This window comes from Schistocerca nitens, chromosome 1, assembly GCF_023898315.1.
Source record: "Schistocerca nitens isolate TAMUIC-IGC-003100 chromosome 1, iqSchNite1.1, whole genome shotgun sequence".
NCBI classification, from domain to species: domain Eukaryota; kingdom Metazoa; phylum Arthropoda; class Insecta; order Orthoptera; family Acrididae; genus Schistocerca; species Schistocerca nitens.
The window spans coordinates 975,322,748-975,338,417 of NC_064614.1; positions in this window are offsets into that span (position 1 = coordinate 975,322,748).

The following is a 15,670-nucleotide window of genomic DNA, read 5'->3' on the forward strand; positions in this document are numbered from 1 at the left end:
AGCTTCTAGCAGTCAAAGTGGAATCACCCTACATTCAAGAAGAAGAGCCATAACAACTTGGACGAAATCTACGTGGGAATCCATTCAAGTTAAGTGCCAAAATTAATGACTTTTTTACAGTAAGTTCATTATTTCCATTATTTCCATACCATCCACAGTCAATTACTTTGTTGTTGCCCGATAAAGCGAACATATGCTGCGTGAGCAACATTATTAATCCGATTTCTAACCTACTTTGCAAGTGGTGGTATTGTTAGAGGCTCCACCCATAAAAATGCCACGTTTTTTCTCTTATTATTCTCAGCTAATCTGCACAAAGTAATAAGCTCATGTTGAACCTTAGATGGCATGTTTCATTTTTGGCTCTACAATTAATCTGTAAAACCGACTTATTCATCAGGTCACTTACCTTCGGAGACCTATTTCCTTAGCTAGAGGATACTTCTATTTAGGATTAATGCCACTAATTTTGTTCACATAGATAGCTTATTTTAATTTATTATTTTAATTTTAGCTTATTGAGGTATTTCCTTTATTTTCATAACGTAGCTTAATCTACATAAAACGAGCTTATGTGGTCATCTTGAATTGTACCTAGGATTACTGCAATATGTCTTGTATCTTGGATTCACCTGCAGTCCTTACGAGGGACGACAATCTCGGAAGGGAGATAGCAGCGCCGCTGGAAGTGTCGTCATTTTGGCAGGAATCTGAAATGCTGGTTCCGACTTGTGCATATACATCTATGAACATACTTGAAGATTTGTTCTGACTAAAAGAATTTATTTATGTACTATTGAAATATTGAATTTAAAAAGCTCTTTTTGGGTAACCAATAGTCAGCGTCGAACTACAGAAATAAATCCAAGTGATGGAAAAAGAAAATCTGACTTACATATTGATAATGTTGGAGCCCGTTTCCAGTACTACAGTTCGTTCTTTCATGTCTAAGCTACTGAGTAAAATTCTCAAGATCCTGTTGTAAGGTGAGAAAATATGGATCGTACTTTCTAGATTGAATGGTGCCTATCGGCTCGGATGTCGTATTGGTCTTCATGGGGAAGAAAATGTTAGTATCTCTCGTACCTTATTCTCTCTTCCTTTTGTATCAACCGTTACACACAGCGATAACAAAAACCCCAATACTGCAATGGAAAAACGCTCACATCAGCAGTCAAATGACATAGCTATGCTCATCTTCCACAGCGGGGAAAAAAGCACTGTCTCCACTGAAAACATTCGACTGAAAATATTTTCTGATCCTAGGATGACTGGCAATACGACTGAGAAACGCACTTTCATTTTGGTACATATCTTATCGCTAGCCGACAACTCCAACGCGAAAGTGTGTTGTAACGGAAGGAATGACTGAACTGCAGCTGATATTAGACAGTATGTGCCCTGTTATCCGACCCAGCAGAGAATCGAACGAAATGCGTTTAAAGTGCATAACGTCGCCCATGCTGAATGCAAACCATCCCCCCTCCCCCACTTCGCACTGTGTGTACCGTGAACAGTGGGCGAGGGACGCGCCGTGCATATTGGAATGACTGTTTGCACTCGCCCATCTACTATGCATTTGCACAGTGCTCATCAGCATCCATTGCCACACTGTGGTAACTTCAGGACAGTACTGCTTCCCAATGTCTATACGAGGTGTTTCTTGTTGGTACCGCCAACTATGAGAAACAGGATTGACCGAATAGACCAAATTTCAACAGTGAACTTGCGGTCTTCAAACCGAGGCTGACTCGTAAATCGATTTAAACCACTAACTCTGCACGTAGTTCATTATATGGTAGTAATACATTGCCTTCAGCCCTAATTAGCACAAATTTGCGACGCCATTACTGGAGGTTTTACATTACAGCGCCACCGAAACATTGGTAAGAATGTTTCAACCTGCAGTATACGTTGTTCTTTGACGATCTTGATGGGGAGAGAGACGCGATCTGTTGATTTAAAATGTATGTGTATAAAGATCCTGGGTCAAGAGCACAAATTTTCCTTAATGACTACCGCTCTCGGTTTATTACCGAGCATTGTTCAGATCACTTTGGAATGTTACTCAGTGTGTGACACTCATTGCACTTCGTCGTCTTTTTGGAACTTAGTCGCCCTTTATGCTGCAGTGGGATTTAAATTCCAGGTGAAAGGATATCAGTGATACGATTCGCTGATGATATTGCTATTCTGCATGAACGTGAAGAAGAATCACATGATATGAGAATGGAATGAACAGTCAAATGAATACAAAATGTGGACTGAGAGTAAACCGAAGAAAGACGAAAGTAATGAGAAGTAGTACAAATGAGAGCAGCCAGAAACTTATCAGGTTTCACGGTCACGAAGTAGATGAAGCTACGAAATTCTGCTATCTAGACAGCAAAATAACCAATGACGGACTGCGCAAAGAAGATATGAAAAGCAGCTTTCACTGCAAAACAGGGCATTCCTGGCCAGGAGAAATCTACTAGTATCAAACATAGGCTTTAATTTAAGGAACAAATTTCTGAGAATATACACTTGGAACACAACATTGTGAAACATGGACTGTGGGAAAACCGGAACAGAAGAGAATCTAAGATTTGAGATGTGGTGCTACAGATTAATGTGGAAAATTCGGTGGACTGATAAGATAAGGAATGAAGAGGTTCTGCGCAGAATCGGAGAGTAAAGGAATACGTGGGAAACACTGACAAGGAGAAGGGACAGGGTGACAGGACATCAGGGATTGACTTCCGTGGTACGAGATGTAGCTGTAAAGGACAAAAGCTTTAGAGGAAGACAGACTGGAATATATCCATGAAATAATTGAGGACGCAGGTTCCAAGTGCTACTCTGAGATGATGAGATTGGCACAGGAGAGGAATTCGTGGCGGGCCACATATACAACCAGTCAGAACACAGACGAGTTTAAAAAAAGATAAAATCTTAATTGGTTAGGCAGTTAGTTGTATGTGATATATGCATCGTACCTATAAACTGTCAGTGGAATCTTTCAGAGTATCAGTGGTTGTCCGAGAAAAATCACGTTCGTAACCGTAACCGTAACCGTAAAACTCAGCATTTGCTGAGTGAATGAGAGCGGGACTCATTATAATTTTAGCCATTTTATTAATAACGTTCGATGCTTTAGCGTCGTGAAGGAGTGACCTGCACAGTGGAATGTAGATAGATCAAGCGACACTGAATATACAAACCTCACGTATACATCTTTGTCGCAAAAAGCAAAGTAGTGTGGAATTATTGACTGGGAGACCACGAAGAGCAGATTCAGCAGATTATTTAGATAGGCTGTTTTATCCTTCCAGCAGAAGTGCTCGTCCTTTGCGAAGTGTGTGGTTGTGTTTCTGACAAGGGAACCTCCCCATCGCACCCCCCTCAGATTTAGTTATAAGTTGGCACAGTGGATAGACCTTGAAAAACTGAAAACAGATCAACTGAGAAAACAGGAAGAAGTTGTGTGGAACTGTGAAAAAATAAGCAAAATATACAAACTGAGTAGTTCATGGGAAGATATGCAATGTCAAGGAGACTGAGAACGCAGGAGCGCCGTGGTCTCGTGGTAACGTGAGCAGCTGCGGAACGAAAGGTCCTAGGTTTAAGTCTACCGCCGAGTGAAAAGTTTAATTTTTTATTGTCAGTTTATGTGACAAACTCTTATGTTTTCATCACTTTTTTGGGAGTGATTATCGCATTCAAAGAAAACCTAAATCGGGCAAGGTAGAAGAATCTTTTTACCCCTTCGCCAAGTGTACAAGTTAGGTGGGTCGACAACATATTCCTGTCATGTGACGCACATGCCGTCACCAGTGTCGTATAGAATATATCAGATGTGTTTTCCTGTGGAGGAATCGGTTGACCTATGACCTTGCGATCAAATGTTTTCGGTTCCCATTGGAGAGGCACGTCCTTTCGTCTACTAATCGCACGGTTTTGCGATGCGGTCGCAAAACACAGACACTAAACTTATTACAGTGAACAAAGACGTCAATGAACGAACGGACAGATAATAACTATGCAAAAATAAAGAAAATAAAATTTTCACTCGAGGTAAGACTTGAACCAAGGACTTCTCGTTCAGCAGCTGCTCACGCTACTGCGGGACCACGACGCTCCTGAGCTCATTTTGTCCATGATGTTGCCTATGCGACCTGTGGACTACTCAGTTTGTATATTTTGCTTATTTTTTCACAGTTCCACACAACTTCTTCCTGTTTTCTCGATTGATCTGTGTTCAGTTTATCAAGGCCTATCCACTGTGCCAACTTATAACTAAATCTGAGGGGGGTGCGATGGGGAGGTTCCCTTGTGAGTGGACTTTAGGTGACTTTAATTAGTGTGTTCAGCGTTATGTTTGTATTTATGATGATGATGCAGATGATGGCGATGATGATGAAATCAGGTAAAACCCGATGACAACCCATAGCCTGCTTCTGTTGAATAGAACCGAAGATGTCGCACAGCTTACTGCCCCATTCGACGAATGCTTAACCGTCAACAGTCACATGCACTGACTTTAAGAGTCACTACGGACATGTCTGGAATGTACTCCAGGACATCGGCATAAAACAGGTGATCAGGGACTTTTTAAGACCACTCGTGGCAATCGGTAAGGGGAAAACAGTACGTGGCGAACCAAGTTAGTTACCTATCCGAATACTGGCGACGCCTATGTAGCTTAAGTTTGAGACAGGATGGTCCCTCTCACTAGTTATGTGTGCACTGTTATACAGTTACTAAATTTAATAGTTTTCTGCGGTGTTTCGTGCTGTTTGTGGAGAAATAAGGGTTTAATAAACTGTTGGAAACGTTCGCTGGCTGTTTTTTTCAGAGTTTTCCGTGCGTTGATATCGTTTTGTAAATTTCGTGCTTTAGTTTTCAGCTGACGTTTTTGATTGTTTCTCGTGAAATATTTCAGTAAAATTTTCGTTCAGTGTTTTAACTTCGTTGAGTGTTCCAGTGGCAGCTTGAATTTTTGGTTTTAGCTAATAACTTTGTAAAGTTTTGTTGGTGTTGGCTGTGGTTTGGTAGTATTAATAAAAGTAGTTACTTTCTTAGTAGAAACAGAATTTCGAGACCGCTATTAGTTCTATAAATAGTTCTACTGGTGTAACTGAACTTAGGTAACGTAAATGTATAGTTTTCCTCAGTGACTGTAAAATTTTACCATCAGTGAGAACTTTGGGCTCTGTGGTAGATTTGTGAGTAGTGGGTTACGGTGTGGGATATGTTTCAAGTATGTTCATTGGGGGAAATGCAGTGGGGTAGCAAGTGGGTAATGTAGCGAGATCCTCTCCTGGGAATGCAGAGTCTGTAGTAAAAATAAGTTGATAGAGGAGCAGGAGCGTAAGATCTGTACCCTTCACGTGCAGTTACAACACGCAATGTAGGAACTAGATAGTTTGAGGAGGGTGAACGGTGCTGGCGAATGGGAACTGGCAGTTGGCAAGAAGGTAGCTACGAGGAGGAGGTATTCGGACTGTTAAACTTCGCATGTATGCAATATATTTGACCAACTGTCAGAGTGGAGTGGAGAGCAGCCTCTCGAACCTGTAGGTGTAGGGAACATGCAGCAGTCCTCAGCAGTTAGAAGGCCTAGGTCAGTTGCAAAGTCTAACAGAAGGGGGAAGGTTCAACTGCTAGGCAGTTCGCAAGGTAGAAGTGTGACCCAGCACTTGCAGGAAGTGTTAGGGAGTGAGTACCAGGTTCAAATGGTTCAAATGGCTCTGAGCACTATGCGACTTAACTTCTGAGGTCATCAGTCGCCTAGAACTTAGAACTAATTAAACCTAACTAACCGAAGGACATCACACACATCCATGCCCGAGGCAGGATTCGAACCTGCGACCGTAGCGGTCACGCGGTTCCAGACTGAAGCGCCTTTAACCGGACGGCCACACCAGCCGGCTGAGTACCAGGTCACCAGCATTGTGAACCCTAGTGCAGGTTGGCTCAGGTGACTGACAGCGTAGGGGAGTTAGGTACGAATTTTACGAAGGAGAATCAGGTAGTGAAAGTGGGTGGAGCAGGGAACAGTCTTGGTAGGGATGGGGAATATGATGTAGGTGGTGACCTGGTAAAGACAGCTACTCAAACTGGTGGCAGTAATGTGCATTTCGTGCAACTGTTTCAGCGTCATGATCGGCCTCACATTAATGCAACTGGTAGGCGAGTTAAAATGGGGCTGGAGAAGTCATTGATGACAGAGGGCATGTGTCACATTTCAGTGGTTCGAAATGAGTCCATCAGTAAATCAGGTTTCGCTAGGTGTGGCGTGCATCTCCATTGGTACGGGAAGGGGGCTGGCAAGCTTATAGGTGACAGTGTAGTGGGTGGTGGTGTGATCACTCACGGAAAAATCCCTGTAGTAGCTGGTGTTAGAGCTGCACCTTTTTTGGACTGAATTCAGCTGATAGGTATACCTGCTTAAAGAAGGTCCCTCTAAGGGCTCACCGTCAGAGAGCATCATGTTTCCAAGTAAATAAGGAATTACCTTACTTCATCAAAATATAAGAGGTATTGGAGATAAAGTTCGTGAACTGCTTATAGATGTTGACTCTGAAATTATTGGTATATCGGAGCACCACTTAAATAATTTGACAATTCAGAGGCATCCTTTACCAGGATACAAATTAGCTGGCTGTTTTTCCAGGAGTTCCTTGCAGGGTGGGAAGTGGCCATGCACGTAAAATATCGTATTCCATTTGAGTCCACATATGTATCAAGCACTACACTGAACAGATATTTGAATTTTGAGCAAGGGCATTTGAATTTAGTGAAACTAAACTTCTAATTGTTGTAGTTTATAGGTCCCCTAACTCTGACTTCAGAGTATTTCTGCTAAAGCTAGAGAGGTTTCTTGATTCACTTATAGGAACTACCAGAAATTAGTTACACTTGGTGATTTCAATATCAATTTTGTATATGATGGTGCAAGAAAAGGATGTTGGTAGATCTCCTAAATTTATATGATTTGATGCAGACTGTGTTTTTTCTACCTAGAGTGCAGAGGAACAGTAGCACAGCGGTAGACAATATTTTTATTCATTATTCATTACTAAATGTATATTCTGTCAGTAAAAGGGTGAATGGCCTTTCAGATTATGATGCACAAATTTTAATACAAAAAGGGCGTTTTACTCAAACAAATGTCACACATAACTACGAACTATGTAGGAAAGTCAATCCAACAGCTATAGAGAGTTTTTTAAAATTCGTCAAGGAACAAGAGTGGCAGGATGCTTACAGTGCCAGTAACATAGATGACAAACGTAATGCTCTACTTAACACATTTCTCATGCTCTTTGAGAGTTGCTTTCCATTACAAATTTCTAACGGGGTACCAGCAGTAAAAGGCAGCCCAGGTGGCTGACCAGTGGCATAAGGATATAATGCAGAACAAAGCGGGAATTACATTAAAATGTTAGAAGTAGTCACAATCAAGCTACATTAGCCCTTTACAAACAGTACTGTAGGGTGCTTAAAATGTTATTAGAAAGGTAAAGGGTATGTGGTATGTAAATAGATTAGCAAATTCACAGGCTAAAAGTTAAAACCATATGATCAGTTGTGAAGGAAGTGAGTGGTCAGCAGTACAAGGTAGATAATGTAAAGTCAGTTCGTAGTAAAAGTATTTCTGTTACTGATAAATCAGAGGTACGTACAGTATTTAACAACCATTTTCTGAGCATTTCTGGGGAACGAAATGAAAATTTTGTTTCTACAGGGAATCATATAACTCTCTTGGCAAATGCGTTTCCGAGATCGAAGTCTGAAATACTCCTCTGTGATACAGACAAGGGGGTGGGGGAGATTGAGTCAATAATTAACTCACTGAAGACTAAGGACTCTCATGGTTATGGTGGAGTGGCTAGCAGAATATTTAAGTACTGTGCTGCACATGTTAGCCCTGTATTTAGCCATATTTGTAATCATCCCCTTAGGAATCGTCAGTTCCCTGAAAGATTAAAGTACTCAGTAGTAAAGCCGCTTTGTAAAAAGGGAGAAAGGGATAATGTAGACAGTTTTAGACCTGTTTCTATGCCATCAGTGTTTGCTAGAGTTACTGAAAAGGCTGTGCATGTAAAGATAATTGATCATTTTATATCACACGATTTGCTATCAAATGTACATTTCGGCTTTAGAAGTTGTTTAACAACTGAAAATGCTATATTATCTTTTCTCTGTGAGGTACTTGATGGGCTAAACAAAACGCTAGGTATATTTATTGACTTAGCTAAGCCGTTTTCTTGTATCAGAAAATATTGCTCCAGAAGTTAGACAATTACGGAATATGGGGTGTAGCCCACAATTGGTTCACCTCTTACTTTAGTAACACACAGCAAAATGTTGTGAATGGCTGTGATGTGGGGTGTCAGTGGGGTACAGTCAAGTGGGGGGGGGGGGGGGTGCCCCAGGAATCAGTGTTGAGGCCACTCCTGTTCCTTATTTATTTAAATGATATGCCCTCTAGTATTTTTGGTAACTCAAAAATATTTCTGTTTGCTAATGACACTAGCTTGTTAGTAAAGGATGTTGTGTGCAACATTAGCTCGGTTTCAAATAGTACAGTTCATTACATAAGTTCATGGCTTTCAGAAAATAAACCAACGCAAAGTTTCTACAGTTTTAATACACAATCCAACGAAATCTGGCGGTTTAATTTCATTGAATGGCCATATGATTAGTGAAACTGAACATCTCAAATTTCTAGGTGTTCAGATAGATAGGAATCTGTCATGGGAAGCCCACATTCAGAAACTTGTTCAAAGACTTAATGCTGCCTTTTTTTTTATTCGATCGGTGTATGAAGTGAGTGATCGTTCGACACGAAAATTTGAGTACTTTGCTTATTTTCATTCGTTTATGTTGGATGGTATTATATTTCCCATTCTAAAACAAGTGGTGTAAGTTCACGAACCTCTTGTCGACTCCTGTTCACAAGTCTGGGTGTTTTGACATTTCCCTCTCAATATATATACTCTTTACTGTCGTTCCTGGTTAACAATATAGGCTTATTCCCAAGAATAAGCAAATTTTACTCAGATACTACTCGACAGAAATCCAACCTGCATCTGGATCGGACTGCCTTACCTCTTGTGAAAGAAGGAATGCAGTATACTGCAGCATCCATTTTCAATAACCTATCACTAGGATTAAAAATTTAGCAGTAATTGACGTGCTTTCAAATCGAAACTGAAGAGTTTCGTCATGGGTCACTTCTTCTATTCTGTCGAGGAGTTCCTTGAAAAATTAAACTGATTCTTGTGGTCCTACTGATTGCGTCTACTTAAACTTATGGCTTTGCTCTTTTCGGATTCATAAACATTTTTATCGGTTATTGCTTTTATTTCCTGTACCGACACGATCCATGACCTTGGAGATTTGCTCCTCAATTTGGTCCTACTGAACCAGACCTATAAATAAAAATGAAACTATCTTGTATATTCAAGTGTGCAATTTCACGTTGACTTTACACCCAAGATAACGTTTTCATGACACAAGTTATCGGAATGCGCAGGCACTGTACGTTGTTAATGAATACGGAACCTTTATGATGGTTTTTCTTGGAATAGTATTTCCTGGATTGGGAAGAAGCAGGCAGTTTGGTCATTTAACAGTAAATCTGACAGTGGACGTACAGGGCTGGGAAGCCACGTGCAACTATTAGGGAATGAAATCATCTCGAAGCACTTACCGGGGACAGAATCGTGCTCCCAAGAATTTAAGGTGTTTGCTGTCAGGACGGACACTCATAGTCGACTGTCGCTTTCCTAAATATACCTAAAGTCGAGAAGGCAAGGCTTTTCACATCTTTACGCGACATGTGCTGGTACATTTCGTGACGTAAATGCCGCTGTAGACATTACGATAAACCTTCAAAATGTGTAATGGGAATGGAGAGCCCTGTACATTTCACCATGTATCGATGAAAGGCTATAAAATTCTAAGAAAGTCACAGTTCGGAATTGCTTTGTCAAATGAAACTTCGCCTATCAAATACTTAACATATTTGTAAAGGCCCATCTGATTCTGTAAAATAATGTGGATTTGGGGAATCTACACTGTACGGGAATTCCGCCAACGTTGCGGAAATATTAGTAGCCATTGTGCATAGAGAATTTGACGTTATCTTCCAAAGCTATAGAGTGATTTCAGAAATACTCTAATGCTTCTTTAGAGACTGCGATGGATGCATTGAATGTGACTGTAGTCTGTCTGAAAACATTCTGTAAACCTAGGTAAAGAAATGCGCACCAGGAACAATAGAAACTGTGCCAAGATTTACACAAAGATAGACTATAGATCGTTACAATCAGTGTCATGTGCCGACTCAATAGAATGTTGCATATGGTTACAAAATTAAAATCGGATTATCTCTCGTCTCCAGTTTCCACTTCTTACCATTCAATACGACATTTTGGAACAATCTGCACATGAATGGCTATACAAGGGAACCCAGTGAGGAAGTTAATTAGGGATAATGACATTACAATTCGTATGAAATCATTCCGGAAAGGAATATGTATCTCAGGGTTCAATGTGAAATTTGCTGTGACAAAATATTGCCGTCCTAAGTTCCGCTTAGTACACAAAAGGAAATGAGTATAATAGTTCTCCTTAGCCACAGTATAAGCTCTGAAAAATAGGTTAAGGGGAGTTCTGGCACTCGAAGGTACTGCCAAATCCGTCCGTCTCCCTACACCTCTCTAGCGCGCTGCTGATTGGCGGTGGGACAAGCTAATTGGGGATGAGCCACTCTACTCGACAAACACTGCTAATTGATTTATCACGAGAGAGAGAGATCCTTGGCATGCGTCAGTGTGTTGGCATTGTGTGTTGTCTAATCCGATTTCTCCAGTCTGCCGCAAGTACCTATGCGAGGTGTTCCTGAAGCAGTAGTGAACATATTAGGAAGAGGCAGTATAGTTAAATTCGAACAATACATTCCAGATAACATCTAGGCTGTTTTGATTTGATACATGAACCACGGACCTTGCCGTTGGTGGGGAGGCTTGCGTGCCTCAGCGATACAGATAGCCGTACCGTAAGTGCAACCACAACTGAGGTGTATCTGTTGAGAGGCAAGACAAGCGTGTGGTTCCTGAAGAGGGGCAGCAACCTTTTCAGTAGTTGCAGGGGCAACAGTCTGGATGAATGACTGATCTGGCCTTCTAACAGTAACCAAAACGGCCTTGCTGTGCTGGTACTCCAAACGGCTGGAAGCTATGGGAAAGTAAAGCCGTAATTTTTCCCGAGGGTATGCAGCTTTACTGTATGGTTAATTGATGATGGCGTCCACTTGGGTAAAATATTACGGAGGTAAAATAGTCCCCCTTTCGGATCTCCGGGCGGGGACTACTCAGGAGGACGTTGTTATCAGGAGAAAGAAAACTGGCGTCCTACTATTCGGAGCGTGGAATGTCAGATCCCTTAATCGAGCAGGTAGATTAGAAAATTTAAAAAGGGAAATGGATAGAATAAGGTTAAATATAGTGATAATTAGTGTATTTCGGTGTCACGAGGAACAAGACTTCTGGTCAAGTGAATACAGGGTTATAAATACAAAATCAAATAGGGGGTAACGCAGGAGTAGGTTTCATAATGAATAGGAAAATAGGAATGCGGGTAAGCTAGTTAACGCATAGTGAACGCATTATTGTGGTCAAGATAGATAAAGAGCCCACGCCTACCACAGTAGTACAAGTTGATATGCCAACTAGCTCCGCAGATGACGAAGAGATTGATGAAATGTATGATGAGATAAAGGAAATTATTCAGATTGTGAAGGGAGACGAAAACTTAATACTCATGGGTGACTGGAACTCGACAGTAGGAAAAGGAAGAGAAGGAAACGTAGTAGGTGAATATCGAATGGGAGTAAGGAATGAAAGAGGAAGCCAACTGGTAGAATTTTGCACAGAGCATAACTTAATAATAGCTAAAACTTGGTTAAAGAATCATAAAACAAGGTTATGTACATGGAAGAAGCCTGGAGATACTGGAAGGTCTCAGATAGATAATATAATTGTAAGACAGAGATTTAGGAACTATGTTTTAAATTGTAAGACACCTGCAGGGTAAGATGTGGACTCTGACCACAATATATTGGTTATGAACTGTAGATTAAAACTGAAAAAACTGCAAAAAGGTGGGAAATTGAGGAGATGGGACCTGGAAAAACTGAAAGAACCAGAGGTTGTAGAGAGTTTCAGGGAGAGCATTAGGGAACGACTGACAAGCATGGGGGAAAGAAATACATTAGAAGAAGAATGGGTAGCTTTGAGAGACGAAATAGTGAAGGTAGCAGAGGATCAAGTAGGTAAAAAGACGAGAGCTAATAGAAATCCTTGGGTAACAGAAGCGATATTGAATTTAATTGATGAACGGAGAAAATACAAAAAATGCAGTAAATGAAGCAGGCAGAAAGGAATACAAACGTCTCAAAAATGAGATCGACAGGAGGTGCAAATTGGCTAAGCAGGGATGGCTAGAGGACAAATGTAAGGATGTAGAGGCGCATATGACTAGGGGTAAGATACATACTGCCTACAGGAAAATTAGAGACACCTTTGGAGAAAAGAGAACCACTTGCATGAATATCAAGAGCTCAGATGGAAACACAGTTCTAAGCAAAGAAGGGAAAGCAGAAAGGTGGAAGGAGTATATAGAGGGTCTATACAAGGGCGATGTTCTTGACGACAATATTATAGAAATGGAAGAGAATGTAAATGAAGATGAAATAGGAGATACGATACTGCGTGAAGAGTTTGACAGAGCACTGAAAGACCTAAGTCGAAACAAGGCCCCCGGAGTAGACAACATTCCATTACAACTACTGACAGCCTTGGGAGAGCCAGGCCTAACAAAATTCTACCATCTAGTGAGGAAGATGTATGGGACAAGCGACATATCCTCAGACTTCAAGAAGAATATCATAATTTCAGTCCCAACGAAAGCAGGTGTTGGCAGATGTGAAAATTACCGAACTATCAGTTTAATAAGTCACCGCTGCAAAATACTAACGCGAATTCTTTACAGACGAATGGAAAAACTCGTGGAAGCTAACCTCGGGGAAGATCAGTTTGGATTCAGTAGAAATGTTGGAACACGTGAGGCAATACTGACCCTACGACTTACCTTAGAAGAAAGATTAAGGAAAGGCAAACCAACGTTTCTAGCATTTGTAGACTTAGCGAAAGTTTTTACAATGTTGATTGGAATACTCTCTTTCAAATTCTGAAGATGGCAGGGGTAAAACACAGGGAGCGAAAGGCTATTTACAATTTGTACATAAAGCAGATGGCAGTTATAAGAGTCGAGGGGCATGGAAGGGAAGCAGTGGTTGGGAAGGGAGTGAGACAGGGTTGTAGCCGGTCCCCGACGTTATTCAATCTGTACATTGAGCAAACTTGAGGAGGTATTGAGTAGGATTGGGGAGAAGACATGTTTGTGGCACAACTTGACTAGAAGAAGGGATCGGTTGGTAGGACATGTTCTGAGGCATCAAGGGATCACCAATTTAGTACTGGAGGGCAGCGTGGAGGGTAAAAATCGTAGAGAGACACCAAGAGATGAATACACCAAGCAGATTCAGAAGGATGTAGGTTGCAGTAGGTACTGGTAGTAGAAGAAACTTTCACAGGATCGAGTAGCATGGAGAGCTGCATCAAACCAGTCTCAGGACTGAAGACCGCAACACACTGAGCAAGCAGTAAAGGAAACGGGAGAAAAATTTGGAGTAGGGATTAATATCCATAGAGGGAGACAGCAAAGAACCGGGAAGAGCAGTTGAACGGAATGGACAGTGTCTTGAATGGAGGATCTAAGATGAACATCAACAAAAGCAAAACGAGGATAATGGAATGTAGTCGAATTAAGTCAGGTGATTCTGAGGGAATTAGATTAGGAAATGAGACACTTAAAGTAGTAAAGGAGTTTTGCTATTCGGGGAGCAAAATAACTGCTGATGGTCGAAGTAGAGAAGATATAAAATGTAGACTGGCAATGGGAAGAAATGCATTTCTGAAGAGAAATTTGTTAACATCGAGTATAGATTCATGTTCCAGGAAGTCGTATCTGAAAGTATTTGTAGGGAGCGTACCCATGTATGGAAGTGAAAAAAAAAAGCACTCCGTTTTCAGGCCACAAGTGGCCCATCGGGACCATCCGACCGCCGTGTCATCCTCAGCTGAGGATGCGGTTGGGGGGGGGGGGGTAATCAGCACACCGCTCTCCCGGTCGTTATGATTTATCCTTTGTCTGGAGCTGTCACTATTCGGTCGAGTAGCTCCCCAATTGGCATCACGACGCTGAGTGCATCCTGAAAAATGGCAATAGCGCGTGGCAGCTTGATGGTCACCTATCCAAGCGCCGGCCACGCCCGACAGCACTTAACTTCGGTGATCTCACGGTAACCGGTGTATCCACTGCGCCAAGGCCGTTGCCGGGGAAGTGAAACGTGGACGATAAATAGTTTAGAAGAGAATAGAAGCTTTCTAAATGTGGTGCTACAGAAGAATGTTGAAGATTAGATGGGTAGATCACATAACTAATGAGGAGGTATGAATAGAACTGGAGAGAAGAGACATTTGTGGCACAGTTTGAGTAGAAGGAGAGATCGGTTGGTAGGGCATATTCTGAGGCATCAAGGGATCACCAATTTAGTTCTTGAGGGCAGCGAGGAGGTTAAAAATAGTAGAGGGAGGCCAAGAGATGAATACACTAATCTGACTCAGAAGGATGTAGGCTACAGTAGGTACTGGGAGATAAAGAACCTTGCACAGCATAGAGTAGCATAGAGAGGTGCATCAAACGAGCCTCTGGGCTGAAGACCACAACAACAACAACAGAGGTACAGCAGTTAGAATTTAATCCAAACAAATACTAAAAGAAGTTGTTAAACCGAGGCAAATGAGTAAGTTCACTGTTGATTTTCATAAATTCCATCTCCGACATCAGTTCACTTTCGAATTGTCTTAATATCGTATATAACACTTCAGCGCTTGTCTTAGTGCTCTTTTTTGGTAGCCGGTCGCTTCATAATCCGGACGGTCAATTTATCTTTTGTCTTTATATTCAGGTGGTAGATATAACTTCAGAATCATCCCCACAAACAAAAGTCTAAAGTTATAAGGTACAGGGACTTGGGCAGCTAACAGACGTGACCATTTCTGCTAATCTGTCTTTCAGTAACTATTGTATTTCGGAGATCTGTCACCTCACTGCTAGAATGTGCGAGAGTGTCACCATGCAGGAAGAACTCATGCAGGAACCACTCCTTATAATGCTGAAAGCTCATTTTCAAAACTAGTGGTCGTTAAACTGCGGCTAGAGTAAAGCATTATTCATGCGGCCCGCGGTTCTCAGTCGTATTTTATCGTAATGTACATCTAGCAACTAATAACATAATCCAAAACCGTCAACTAATGTTAAGGACTTCTTGAAAGTGTAGTTTTCGTACTCACTAAAAAAATACTTGGAGGGAGTGATTCCTGAAGATGTGCTACATTATGAATGACCTTGCTGAATTTGTCTATGAGCTAAGCAAAGTTGGCCGCTTTCCTCAGGGCCAAAGGGGTAAATAGTGCGGCCACTTCGGGTTTAAAGGATGTGAGAGGGGGAATGTTTTACTATTTGTTTTCCAGTACTGTCAGATCACGGG